General features: G+C 39.1%; 1 protein-coding gene across 3 annotated transcripts in view; it reads left to right on the forward strand.

The window, feature by feature from the left end:
- TSPAN9 (tetraspanin 9) overlaps nt 1-14,991 on the forward strand; it is a 172,437-nt gene that overhangs the window by 22,204 nt on the left and 135,242 nt on the right. The gene's annotated exons all lie outside the window — the stretch shown is intronic.

Genomic DNA, 14,991 nt, shown 5'->3' on the forward strand with positions numbered 1-14,991 from the left:
TGTGAGCCCAACCTTCCAAGCAGTTTTTTACCTGTCTAGTTGTTCACCCATCCAGACTGATGTGTCATTACTTGGATAACAAAGGCACTGTGAAAGACTGTTAAAAGACTTGCTGAGGTAAATGACATCCAGTGTTCTCCCATTGTCCACAAATCCAGTTGGTCAGGTGTGATTCGTCACTGATTAATCTGTGTTGACTGTTCCTACTCACCAACAACATCTACATCTGCACAGAAATGTGTTCCAAGAATGTGTACCTGCTTCATGCACCAGTGAGTGCTGTGGGCTGACCTCTGGAAAGTAGCTCTGCAGTGTCTGGTTGATGATAAGCTGACCATGAGCTAGCAATGCACTCTTATGGCAAAGGCTGCCAACAGCATTCAGGACTGCATTAGGAAGAGCATTTCCAGCAGTTTGAGGAAGGTGGTTCTTTTCCACTCAGTACTAGTAAGCCACAGCTGGAGTACTGTGCCCAGTTGTAGGCTTCTCAGCAAAAGAAAAATATGGATGTGTGGAGCTAGTCCAGCAAAAGTCCACAAAAGTTATTACGGGACTGGAGCATCTTTCATATGAGGAGCGGCAATGAGACCTGGGACTGTTCAGCCTGGAGAAGGCTCAATGGGGAAAAATCTTATCAATGTGTATAACACCTCATGGAGGGGATGGAATGAAGAAGAGGGAGCCAGACTCAGTACTGCCCACTGACAGGACAAGAGACAGTGGACACAATTTAAAACATTTTTTTAACTGTGAACATGGTCAAACACTGGAATGGGTTGCCCAGAGAGGTTGCAAAGTCTCCATCTTGGGAGATATACTCAAAAACCAACTGGACATAGTCCTGGGCAGCCTGCTGTAGCTGACACTGTGAACAGGGGGCAGCATGATATGATCTCAAGAGCCACCTCAAGATATGATGATATGATCTCAAGAGCAACCTCCTTGATTCTGTGATTTCCCAGGGATCCCAGGATCCCTGATCCTTTGAAGACAGAAGTACACCATAGACTGTGTTCAGAAAATCCCTTGTTATTACTGACAAAAGTTGTACACACCTGTGGTATCACGTGGAAATATTATCTAAATCCTGAATGTGTTATTACAGTGTTACAGCTGAGCTAATCACCCTTATCTCTCAGCAGAATTAATTAGATCAGGAACAGCACTCTCCTGATTACACTGTCACTGTTTCTGCAGCAAACTTGGTCAGTACTAGCTCAGAGTAAAAGCTTTGTATTGCATAGAACAAATCCGCCCATGAATAATGGTTCTGATGATTTCCATTAAACTGTGTGCATTATATCCAGCTTTAAACTGGGCCCTCACTCCCTCAGTAGTAACCCTTGCTGAATTTGATGTAGCAATCCAAACATGGGGTTGATTTCTTTTTCTAGGCATTAAATCCCTGACCTGTATTTTCCTATTTTAGCCCATTATAAAACTTATCTGTTAGAACATTTCTCTTTTTTCTGTAAGTACCTAATGTTCTTATGAGTCTCACTTTTCACCGTATTAACTTTGTTTTGTTATTGGTGCTCAAGATACCACTTAATTTGCTGGTAAAGGACTTTAGGACCTTCAGAGAAGGTTTGCCTCTGAGCTTTCCCTGTTCTGCATGCTGTTTAAACTCAAAATTTATATGTGGGACCTGAGGAGGAAAATGAGAATTTTTCAGCTATGGTTGTATATAAACAATTTATTTTAAATAAAGTGAATTGTAAAAGCCAGTATTTCTCCTTTAGTTTTAGTATTTGCTTATCTTACATCTTGGGCTATGGAAATAGATGACTGATTCTTTTCTCTTTTAAAATTCTAATAAATTAACTTTTTAGCATTAAGCAGAAATTTTTCTTGGGCTGTTTCCAGTTTTCACAGAAATATAGGGCTAAAGTTGAGTCAAAGATCTCCCATTATTTCATTTCAGTAGCCAGCTGCTGTGGGGCAGAGTTGCAGATTACAGAAAAGGTTTGAAAACCCTCATGTTAAGACAGAAGTGCCCACTGGTATTTTAAAAATCTGATTTATAATTTTTACTTTTACAGTGGTTAAAAAGAAGCCATAGTGATTAGTTTCTTAACTGAAGCATCTTTTCAACCTTCCTCTTGGCTTGCCTGTGCATTCATTTTAACACTAGAGGGCGGTTGAAACACTCGAGTTCTTTCAGAAAACCAGCTTTAGGAGAACAGCTTTCATTCTTCCTTACCAGAAGAAAGGAGTTTTGTTAGCTGCCTGTTATGTGATGCTTATTTTTAGCGATTAATTTGCTTTAGTTCTTTCAATCCTTTTAAAACCTAAAAATCTAGCTTTTAACTTTCTAGCTTTCTTTTCTGCCTCTAGCTGTATCATGCAGTTAGACTGATCAGTAGTCAAGGAGGGAGAATAGTTTCACAATTTATTAGCTCTGAAGACTTACTGCTTGTGTTTCCTATCTGAGTATTTCGAACCACCTTGTTTCAGAAACAAGGGGAGAGTTGCCAGAGATGGGAATGTGTTAAAGATACCTTATGTTCATTTTTCTCAAGAAAGTAAAGGTTAATATTATAGCACTTACAAATAATTTCGTAGGTTTTGTTGGTATGTAATTTTAAATTAAATTCCAAAACATTTGAGTTGATCTTTTCTTATCCTGTACTTTGCTTTACAGTCATCTTTTTTGCCCTAGCAGAGCTTCAAAAATGGTATTTTATCCTCTCAGCAACTAGAAAACATAATCCAATATGCACACTTTAGAAAGGAAAGGTCAAAACAGTTAAAAATTACTATTTTCACAGCTCTCATGAAAATTGCCAAAGGAGCTCTTCTTTACTTAAACCTAAAATTGGAAGCATTACATTTCTTAATTAAAAAAGTGTGGTGAAATGCATAGTGAAAAGTGTAAGTTGTTTCACAGGTGTATTGTGAGAGATGTGATATTCATCTCTTCTGATTCTAAAGTAAGAATCTATTCTGCTTTGTGAGGTTGTTGCTTATGTATCTTTTTGGGGTTTATTTCCTTTCTTTCTGTTTTGAATCCATTATGCTTACTGCAAGTGTTGAACAATATTTTTCAGCAGCTCAGTAATCAAATGTTTATTTGCACTTGAACTTTGACTGGTGTTAGGATCAGTGACAAAATAATATCAGTAAGTCTTTAGGAAAGGCTCTTATGACTTGTGTAAGATATTAGGCTGATTTTTCCTTGACTTGGTGTCAGATATTTGTTTCCCTCTCTACAAATGACGTAATCTGAAAAGTAACCTGCACCTCTCTTAAGGAAATCTTGTACCCTAGGAATTTTGTACTGATAGTAAGGACATAGTGTTTTCCTTTCAAGCTAAGCTTCTGGAACTATGTAATTATAAGGAAATTTTGTCTGTTTTTGTCAAAACCTTTTCTTTATCTTCAGAGGTGGATAGAAGAATTAAAATACCTAAGCTATAGGGACAATAAGAGTTAAAAAATGAAAAATTTATTATATTGGAGAAAAAAAGAAAAGGAAAAGGAAAAGTGGACTGCATGGTTTGGTTGCGTGATGCTGACACTGATTCCAAACAATGGATTGCAGTTTTCCCAGGTTTGAGGAGAAAAAGGCCTGAGCTGGAGTCACTGTGAGTAGAATGGCTTTATTGGTTTTTGTTGTGATATCCTGAAAGTACTGCAGGTTTTGTGACTTTGCTTGCTTTTTTCTGCGGTTGTTTCCTTTTTATGTTGCAGAGAGTATCTGTTATCTCTGACACTTTTTTGGCAGCTTTGGACATAACATAAACATTCATGCCAGCCTACACTGATTGATAGGACAGATTTCGAAAATGGTTGATGCTTGCTTAATTTTTTTCATATAGGGTTCTGCAAAGTGCAGGGCTGCTTGCCTTTTGGACAGTGCCATACCATTATTTTAGTAAAAGCTGGATTTGCATAACATTCTAAAAAAAATGCAGTAGTAGAGCAGTTTTCTTTCTCTTATTGGTTCTGAATCATGAGAAGGAACCAATTAAAATGAGCAAAACCATAGCACTTTTGTGTATTCCTAGCTGCCAGTCTTGCAAATTGAGAGATTATAGGTAGGCTTTATTTATAAACAACAGAAGAGAAGGTGCCGAGAGTCAAATTTTCTCCCTATGAGGCCGAGTTGTGGTGTTGTGGTTATGCCCCAAGTTTGTAGATGTGCAGAAATTAAACCAGCTGTAAATTGTTTTGATGATTTACAGTCAAGGGTAAATGTCTGCTCCCTCTCTCTGAACTGCATTGCCTTCACAGGACAAAAGGAGCAATAAACCTTCATTGGCTATTTTTATCATTATATTTAACAGATGAAACTGCAGCTGTATGTTAGGGAATAGACTGGTGGAAAGTCACTGCTCTTCTGATGACATTTGAGAGCAGATTGCATTTGAGCTTGACTGCTTAATAGGCCATACTTCTTCAGATGCGGCTCCTGTAAAAGAAATCACTTTGTAGTAGGCACTTTCTATATTTTAATATTAAGGTTTCATATTTAAAGGTCCTAGTAGATAACTAAGCTTTGCTTTGGTATTTCCCCTTTTCTACTTTTCTATTTAAAATACGAGTGATTGGAAGACTAGCCTCTTTCAGTAGCTTGCTTTATTTTATGCCTGGTTATGCAATGTCCTGGCAGCAGTTACTTTGTGCTCTCGGGAGAAAATTTCTTTCAGAAGTTTAGATTTTCCTAGTCCATTACAGCTTCCTCTAGTGTGTGAGAATTTAAAGGAAAAAGTACTTTTCCAAAAATATAAAGCTTTGATGTTTTTGACATAGAATCGCGTGCTACCATTCATTCATTACCACTTACCTCTCCTGCACCACCGGCTTTCATTTTGATCTTGTTTGAGCTGTGCTGATCAGCACACTGCATGGCCTAAGGGCAGGCTAGACCTGAGCAGTCAGAAGTGAAACAAAATCAAGATGGTGAAAAAATCCTGCAGTAGGCCATGAGTCTTGTTCTCTTCCACGTCAAATCTCTTCTCTGTGCAGTGTGAGGAAGATGTTGAATATCTTCCTATACTCCACTGCAGTCTGTCTGGGTAGAATGAGGACAGTGCAGCAATAGCCATTTTTCCTCTGTTATGCAATAATGTGTGGCTGTGTGAGGAAGTCACAGGAGTAAAACAGGTGAACTTTCCTTCATAATTCCGCTATCTGTGGAAGATCAGGAGTTGAGAAATACTCTCCCAGTGGAAGAGTTGCAGCAGCCAGTAGGTACTGCTTGTTTGCCCCTGTGTTTCCTTCAGTATAAAATGAATTGGACTGCTATCTGTAACAGCATCCCTGTATTGGTTTGGCTGGTGATCTGAATAGCTTAAATTCTCCCTGTAAGTTAGTTAAGTCTGTGAGGAACTAATGTAATGGTCTCTTCCACCCTAAGAGTGTCAAGATCCCAAGAACAAACATGAAAGCATTAGCAATAACAAAGGCCTCTCCTGTCTTGCTCCAGTTTATCTTAGTTTTCTGATGAAGAAGCATCTGGTACAGCCTTTAGCTCTCCCTTTATAGGCCATAAGTCCTGATACATTGCCAAGTGGCATAATATTACATTTCATTTTTATAGAGGATTTTGGGAAGGGGAAAGTGCATAATAGGTTTATTTGTTGTACGATAAGGTCATTCTTTAAGAATGAGGCAAAACTATGAGCATTTGATCAGCTTTGACTTGTGATTAGTTACAGCTTCCCACAACCATCACTGTCACAGCAATTTTTATTCTGGGTCATAAACAATGATTGTAAACCCTGTTGAAACAAAAACAGCAAAAAAATCCCTAAAAAGAAAGTAGATTTCAAGTAGATTTATTTCTGTCATGAGTCATACAGTGCATGAACTTCTCACAGATGACCTTTGATATGGTTACTTAGTGTATTTCCCATATGTGACAATGTGGGAAATCATTAGTAGTAATGCTGGTATCCAAATCATTCAGATATTACCTGCTCCTGAGTGACATAGGGTGCTGTGTATTAGCACATCTGCACTATGCAACTGTGTTCCTAAAGTAATCCTATAGCTCCTTCCTTCTCTACAAAGCTAAATATACCAGTTGCTTAAAATCTGACCTGCGTGTCTTCTTTGTTGTAGGAGGTACCTTAGACTTCAGGAAATATCTGGGATAGTTTTTTAACTGCAGGCTGTAAAAATGAAAGAAAACAGAGAGAAAATGTTTTGAATGAGAAGAAAAGAATTCAGTTTTTTAATAATGAAAGTTGTTTTGAGTAGTTTCTAAAAAAAGATAGTATTAGAACATTTCAGTCTAGAAGCATTTGAAGATTTTATGAAGAGGTAGGTTATTGCATTTTGATAATACACTTAAATTGCATGTTTCTGGAAGAACAGGATAGGATTGGCAGTGGCACCTTTCTGCTTTTCCTGAATATGTAAACTGTATTTCATGTTGAAAGGGGCCATTATGTTCTTATGCATAAACCAAGAGATGCATATATGATAGGGTTGGGTAATGTGTGATTTATGTCCTAATGATTCCTTTAGTGATTTCATGAATTTCTGGTGTGTGCATTGGTTCAAAATAGATTTAAACATCCTTAACTGGAAGTAACTAAAGCAAAATTGGCAAGACTTTGCAAAACACCTTTCCAAAAACACAGAACTAGAAGTGATGGTTGTCAGAGAGGAACTACTAAGTAAAATCCAGCGCTCTCAATTACTTCAGTGGTCAGTTGAGATGTCCAGAAGATCTGCATAGGTAAAGGGATTTGTTAAAAAACGTTTTGCTTGATAGGGACTTTTTATTTGTTGGGTTTTGGGGTTTTTTTGTTTGTTTTGTTTTGTTATTAAGAGCAATGTTGTGTTTATTGAAAGCCTCTAAGAGCATATTTTGTGGTATAGTTGCTTTAGTTGCAAATGAAATGCACATAAAAGGACCGTCAGTCCTAAGTCAGTCACCCCTCACCTCCAACCCTTTTGCTAGAGTTTGGGAAAGGTTGATTGAATGAGAAAGCATGTCCTTGTGTATCCAAATGAATTTGAACTGTGCTGAACTCTCAGTGAGCATGAGCAGACCAAATCAAGAACCTATCTTTGAGACCTCCCTCTTTGGTAGTTTCGTTTATCTGCAAGGCCAAGTTGTTATATCAGCAGTTGTCAGCAGGGCTCGGTTTCTTGGATAATTCTCTCTGAAGTAATTTGGCTGTAATTATTAAACCAGAACCTTGATTTTACAAGTACAGATCATTGAAACATGAGCCCAATGTACTCAAGTGGCACCAGGTTATCTCATAAATGAGCCTCAGCATTCCTTGCCAGCTGCAGGGCCTGGATGGCATCACACCATGTAGGTCACAGCAGTCTAATTTTGAGGTGACAAGTTCATGCATAGCTGTAGCAAGATGTGACTAGGCCAGCAATGACAGGCAGTAGAGTACAATGAGATGAAAATGAAAAATAGTTCTGTTTGCTATAGCCTCTAGTTGACACATGTTCCTGGCAAATTCTTACTTTGGTTTTGCTTAAGTACCCGATATATTGTTCTAATAGCATTCTTACAGAACTGGTTGATCTGAAAATTACACGGGAGCTAACAGCTTATAAGGAGTTCTTGCTAATGGTGTGGTAAGGATCTAAAATGGGGATAGTACAGCTTTACGCTATATTAACTGTAACTGGACAGGGACGTAGGATTTCAGGAGACTTGGAAGAAACTTAAACCACAAAAGTTAAAAAAGAAACATAGAATAGAATAGAATAGAATAGAATATTTCAGTTGGAAGTGACCTAAAACTTTCACCTAGCCCAAGTGTCTGACCACTTCAGGGCTGACCAAAAGTTACAGTATATCACTAAGGGCATTTCCCAAATGCCTCTTAAACACTGACAGGGATGGCGCATTGACCACTTCCCTAGGAAGCCTGTTCCAGTGTCTATCACCCACTCAGTAACGACATGCTTCCTAATGTCAAGTCTGAACCTTCCCTAGTGCAGCTTTGAACCATTTCCAGCTTCATTGCCCTCCACTGGATGCATTCAAGGACATTCACATCCCTCTTATATCATAGGGCCCAGAACCACACCCAGCACTCCAGGTGATCACAGTGAGATGTTCCCCTCTTTTGACCAGCTGGTGATGCCGTGTTTGATGCTCCGCAGGACGTGGTTTACCCTCTGGGCTGCCCAGGTACACACGGGAGACTCACACTGAGCTGATGCCCACCAGCACCCCCAGGGCCCGCTCTGCAGGGCGCTCTCCAGCCAGATTCTCTGAATCTCTCAACAATTGGATAGGAAGGAAAAAAAAGCAATGAGCGGGAAAAAAAAAAGACCAAAAAAGAAAAGGTCGGTTTTTAGAAGTACAGTTAACTTTTATAAGTACAACAGATGCTGTTTTGTGTGGGTTTTCCCCTGTCCCCCTTTCTGTAGAACTGACCACCTACTTTAGAATTAAGCTGTGGATTATGCCCGACTGATGGGCATTTCAGCAAATCTATGTAATCTGTTATTAGTCTATATGCCTGAGGCTATCAAAAAGAAATCAAAACTTCTCAATTTCCATGATTTTAAAATTAGTGATTTTTAATTTCTTTTAACTAGATATTAGACTGAATGAATGATTGACTCAACAGTCACTGAATACTTAAGTATTCAAACTGTCTTCGAGGTCATGGGTACTTCAGCTATAGCTAGGAAAACTCACAGTATTTGTACCATTTTAAGTCTGCTCCTGGCTTTTTCATTTCTTTAAATTTTTTTTGGCCCATTCATTTGTCCCTGCAGCACTCCATAACTGGTGTCTTTCTGTAAACACCCATAGGACAGAAGTATTCAATTTGGCTTAAGCAGCATTCTCATGGGCAGTTGGCCAGGAACTCAAAGGCTTCACCTAAATTGCATATTGCTGAGAATAATCTCACTCTCAGCTGTTCTTATCTTTTGTTTGTTTCTTGCTTAGACCTCCATCTGGCTTTTTACTGGGTCAAGTAGCAGTAAGTGGTGGTGTCTATAATTCATGTAGTTTGTAGCTTCATAATGTGTTTGGAGGGAGGTTCAGATCAGAGACACTGAAGCTAATAGAAGAAATTTCCAGCCAATTCCAGCATTTCTTAGATAGTTCCTACTGAGAGAGTACTGGCTGTCAGAGCATAATAGAGCATCCATAGCTTCAGCTGTGATTTGGTAACAGTCTGATTTCAGCTCATTAAGAAATCTAGTGCAGCTTCTAGCCACAGTAATTCTAATGACCTGGGACATATGGTCTCATCAGTGTGTTCCCTGACCATGGGATGAGGCTGCATGTATTTGAGATACAGCTTGGAAGGGGTGGTCAGGAAATAGGGTTTGTCTGGACAACAGTTTAGATAGACTTTATATTACTCTTCAACATATCATCTAGAGAAAAGATTTTCTCAGGTAAAACATGTCTTTGCTTGGAAAATGGAAAGGTTTCTTAATACTCTGTGCTACTTATTTTTTAACATATAAGTCAGCGCTCCCCGATGTGATGGAATAGCTTAAAATTAGTGTTTGTTTCCATAGATAGATCAGTGGGGGTTATTTTCCCTTGGTGTTGCAGCTCACAGAGAGGGCTTTGAAACAATGATTTGTGAATTCTGAAACACTTGAAACAGCATATCTGAACCTATGCCATTGCAGGACTTCATGAGCTGAGCCTTGAGGAGAAATTGTGACATTTCAATGCAGTCATGAAGACTGACAGTATAGAAATTCTTCAAATCCCAAATAGTTACTGTCTATTCATGGATAAATTTAATGAAAACAAAACTTCCATCTTAATAGAAAGGAATGTTCTTGGCAGTAGGGAGATTTTGTCTTTTGATCAGAAAGAAACTGATTGTCAAACTTCTGAGTGGGATTTTTTAAATTTTTGGGTACCTGATTATCAAGAGTAAAGAGCACATAGAAGAATAGCTGATTCAGTGTAGATGTTTTTTCCTCTGCTTTGCAGTGATCTGTACATGATTCACCTGGAGTGAATGTAAATTGAACCCAAAGCATACCTTGCGCCGCCCCTCTTCTTTTCTCTCCCCTGCCTACTGGGCATCTTCTTTAATTGTGTAAGGATGCAGAACTGTGGCATCCTGATTTGAATAGATTTAAACTCTCTACCACCCCAAAGTTAGAAGGAGAGAATCCAGAAGTCTTGTGCTTCATATCAAATAGGTAGCTCATTGACCAATCTTGTATCCAGCTAGGCAAGTCCTAAGAGCCTGAGAACAGAAATAGAAGGTAAACTTCAAGGGTAAAGGACAACAGCTTTGTGGAAGTCTCAACTTCTATTTATTGTGGATGGAAAACTAGGGAAAGCAGGTTAGGGAAAATTCTGTTATTTGTGTTCCTTTATTAGAGATTTAGGATGGACATGTTCCCTATTTTAAAGCTCTGCATTTAGTGACTGCTGCTAATGTGCTCCTTGGGACCAGCAGTAACATAGACATCTGCATGAGAAATGTTAAAGCTGCAGCCATTATGTTTTGTAAGTTTCCCAAACGATGAGATGCCCACCTTTACTACTTGTGTTTGATCAGTCTTCACTTTTCCTGGAGTGAGCCCATAAATTGATTCTCGTCCTTTTATTTCCTATCTGTTGATCTGTCAGAATCCTTTCTAATTGCATCATAATGGAGTATGCAAGTTATGGCTGTGTTAGCTTGTCTAAGTAAGATAGGAAGGCTGTGAAAGCTTTTAGGTGTAACAGAAGACTGAGGGAAGTGCTAAGCAGATAAATGCACCTTTGAGTCACAGAATTCCAGCTCAATTGGATTTGAGAGCAAACACAAGCACCAAGACCAGTTTGTGGGAAGAAGAGTCCTCAGGAAAAGTTAATTAAATCAGCCATCAGATAGTGTAGGAATTGCTATATCACTTCTGCCTATATAGTATTAATGGCAATTTCTGTAAGTAATGTAAAACAAATAAAGTTAACCCATGGATTAATCCACCCAACCAGGTGGATTTCAAGATGGACTAGTGAGCTGCAGCTGATACTTCTGAACTCCATCAAATATAGGGGAAAAGCAGAATGCCTGAGGACATCTTTAATGCTTTCAACAGTGACAAAAAAAGTTCTCAATTTTGCTGGAAATGTTCATTTTTTGCTCGCTAGATCTGCTGATGGCCAGCTGTTGTGCCCAGTGCTGGTTTGTTTTGCCAATGGTTTTATTTAGTGGCTCTACACTGACTGGACATCAGCTTTTTTAGTAACAAATTGAAAGTCATTAACTAAGCTTCTTCTCAATACTGTCATGTCTGAGTTGGAGTGGCTGAGTGTTAGCAGGATTTTTTGAGGATTGCCTGGATCATACCACAGATGTTACATGTCACTAATAGTAGTTTCTTTGGCTTTTCTTCACAATTAGATTTCAGTCTTGCCATTCTTCACCATTTGCTTTCTTGAATGTTTAAAGTTCACATTTTTAAAGTTCACAGGGTAGATAAAGTAACTTTAAAGCAGATAAGTAACACTCAAGGTTGTGTAGATGATAAAAGAATCTGGGGGTTGCTAATGGTTCAACTGTATAAGGCAGACTGAGAGAAAGTTCAAAGTCAGAACTTCTCAGAAGAAATGAGATTATAAAAAAGGAATTTCTGTGTGATAGAAGAACTTCATGTTTCTACAGGTAAACAGGAAAAACAGGAGGCTTGTGCAGACTGGAAAATATGTAATTTAGTGGAATGTCAGTAAGCTACTTCAGTGTAACTGTGTCAACCAAGTGAATTATGTTTCAGGAGCTGCTGTGCAAGAAGCGGGAGCTTTCCAATTCAGCTTCATGGGAAAGAAATTGGAACTCTTAAGAGCTGGGGGAAAAAAAGCATAGTGCTGTAAATGCACTGTGGATATGCAGTAATAGCCATATGGGATCTCAGTATTGCAGCTTATTTATTATACTGTAAGTCTTTTTATTTGTAGAGGTATATCAGTAAGTTTCCTGTTGGAGCTGCAGTTTAAATCAGTTCTTTAACTGGCAAGATATACAGTGGCAAGTTGAATTTTGTGATGACACTATAAATTTACAATCTATGTCAATTTAAGGGTAGGATTGAGGCAGACAGCATTGTCTATATGGGCAAAACTGAAGTGTAGACAAATGACCCCAAGTCTTCATTGGCCTATTGATGGCAGTACTTGCCTAAGTAGTGCTTTGTGGTCAGTGTACTCTGCCCATGCAGTCAGTAGTGCTCATTAGAGCTCTAGCCTTGCTTTCAGCTTCTTGGATTTCTTTGTTTCTGTAAGCATTGTTAAAAGGCATTGCAGGCAAAGACTGTGACTTGAAGACTGTTAGTACGTGGGAGGCTGGATCTGTGCTGCAGAATACAGCCCTAAGTGGAGAACCTTGACGTAACAATAGATACTGTAGCTTTGGACTGTGTAACATGGTGTGGCTTGGTGCGGCTTGGTGCAGTCAGTTGCTTTGATGTGTCAACTACAGTCCAACATTTCAATCCTGTGTCAAAATGCAGAGCTTCAGGAGGTTGCCCTTGCACAAACAGTGTGAGACTTTCCTCATTTAAAAACAAAACAAAACAAAAAAAGAAGAATTAAATTCTTGACACCAAGGGGTCCAAATTCTGTTGAACTGAAACCAGAACTGAACTCAGGCTCAATGGAGATGAAATAACTTAAGGAATACCTGCAGAAGTGGAAAAAGTTTGTAGTGAAAATAGTATCCAGCAATTGACTGGGGATACTATTGAGCTCTTGATTTAAACTGTAGCATTTCTCTTCCTTATGTAAATCCTGCCCTCTGGCCAAAGGACTCATTTCATTGGTTGCTATGTTGCTGGTTCTCCAACATACAGTGTACACGGACATTGCTGTTTTCATTGGCTCAAAACTTCCAACTGTTTGTCAGCAACAAAGATGCTGCATCAGCTTCTTGCTCACTACAGCTGGAACAGGGAACTGCCAAAACATTCTTGAAAATAATAATAAAAAAAAGCCAATGCAAATGTGGTGGTCAAACAGCTGAGAAGAAAAAAAATCACTTAAACCTTTAATTTCTCTCTCCATCCTCCCATTTTCTTCTCTTTTGTCCTCACTCTTCCCTGTACACTAACTGAGCTTTAGTTCATAGATGTGTGAAGGACAGGAGCTTTGCTGGTGTGTAGTACTGAAGATCCCAAAGTGTGTTATAAAGAAGGGTGCTTATCACCATTCCCCTTCTAGATGTAGGATCCCAAAGCATTGGTAGTGCTAAGCGACCTGATGTAGCTACCTGTGAAGTCCCCGTTGCAACTGAGAAGCCAAAAACCTCCTGCAGCCAATATGCTGTGGTTTCTGTCTTGAACTATTTTAACTTGAACTTTTCTAACCTGATCTGACTTGAACTATGTTAAACTACATACCTTGTTTTGAAGGTATAACTTCTCATTAAAAGCTTATTTGCTATTCACCCTGCTGCTCGTCTTCCTGTTTTTTTATAGTCTTGTTTTTAATAATAAAAATATGTACAGGACCCAGGCCATTGCACGTTCTCACAAGAATTTTACTAACACGTAAGTGCTAAGCAATACCTCCTTGATTTGAAAGATGAGGCAGCAAGGAATTATAATTTAGGGGTATTTCTTTTTAGTGAACCTGCTGCACTACGTTTATATGTCTGCTGTGGAATGTCATCACATATTCCATAACTCAGTGTAACTTGTATCAGTGCTACAGTGCAGGCTGGGATGCGTTTTATCTGTTGGCTACATTTCTGTAAGACTACAGACTAATTCTTCATCTCCATTTGAGGCAGGAGGGCAGTGGGAGCAAGATGAAGTGTTGCAGCAGTCCTCATACTTAATCCAGTTCCCAGAAATGACAAAAGGCAATATGCCATCTGATATGTTTCACGCACAGTGGTCCCAACCACCAAGGGCCTGGCCGATTGCCAGTGAGGACCTGAGCAGGGCAGAGTTTCAGAATGTGCTTGGGGTGGTCATGAATGTCAAGTTCCTGATGCCTCTCTGAAATGAGATGTAGTAACAGCTGTGCATTCCTATGCTGCTGCAGAAGAGGAGTGGGATTCGTGCTCTGATTCATATTCATTTGCTAGAGGGAGCTTCTGATTGCCTTCCAGATGGTGGTCAACTGAGTGTCACTTGGGTGTCTTGAAAAGTGCATTACATCAGGAAACTTCAGGAACTGGGAGTGAAGGAAGAGGGAGAGGAATAGTCAGCAGTCTTCAGAGACCATTTTCATAGAAGCCTGGGCTAATGAGGAGTGTGTTGGCTATATAAGGCAGCTGTTACTCAGTGCAAAAGGATATAATCAAGGGGAGTGGAGAAATTCTGTTCGTAGTTCTTTAAACCTCTTGGTGATGTTGTTACAGTAGTTTTACCAGCCTCTGTTTCAGTATTTCCATCTGCTAGATGGGATACTGCTTGTGATATGTATTCAACTTGACAAAATGAAGTTCCTATCACGCAGCCAGTTACTAGGAATTGTATTTTTCTATTATAACTTTGTGTAGCCAGTATGCAGGAAAAGGGCGTTGACATGAAAAAAAAGAAGTAAAAGGCAGTAACTTCAACATTTTCTACTTTTGTTTCATATAATGCATTATCACTACTACTTGTTTAAGCTTTTGAACAAGCTTTCATCTCTACAAATAAGATACTGACATTCTTGTGGGAACTGCTCTATTTCCCACACCTCTAAAACTTGTAATAACCTGCTGATTCAGAAATGAGTGTCTCCCTTTGCTTTGTGGTCTTTCATGGCTCTATCTTTTCCCTTCCTCCAGGTTCTCAGCCCAGTCTAATTACTGTCAGTGCAACAGCTGCTCCCTCTGCACTGTTGAAATCTGTGTCTGTCCATTTCAGTGAATTCCCCTCTCATATCCAGGCTCAGCTGAGAGGTACCCCCTGCCTGTGCCTCTTTTGTCTCCTACTAACTAATGACATAAAGCATTTTGGTGTAGAGTTTGCATTAATAAGGTGAAAACAAAAATTGCCCCACAAAAAAACAAACAAGTACTGAAAAAACTGTATTGTGTGAGACAGTGGCTCATTTGGAGCCACTCATTTTGACAAACTTAGATTGGAAAAAAA

Source organism: Neopelma chrysocephalum, unplaced genomic scaffold (genome assembly GCF_003984885.1).
Source record: "Neopelma chrysocephalum unplaced genomic scaffold, ASM398488v2 Primary Assembly neopelma1_43, whole genome shotgun sequence".
Taxonomy (NCBI): Eukaryota; Metazoa; Chordata; class Aves; order Passeriformes; family Pipridae; genus Neopelma; species Neopelma chrysocephalum.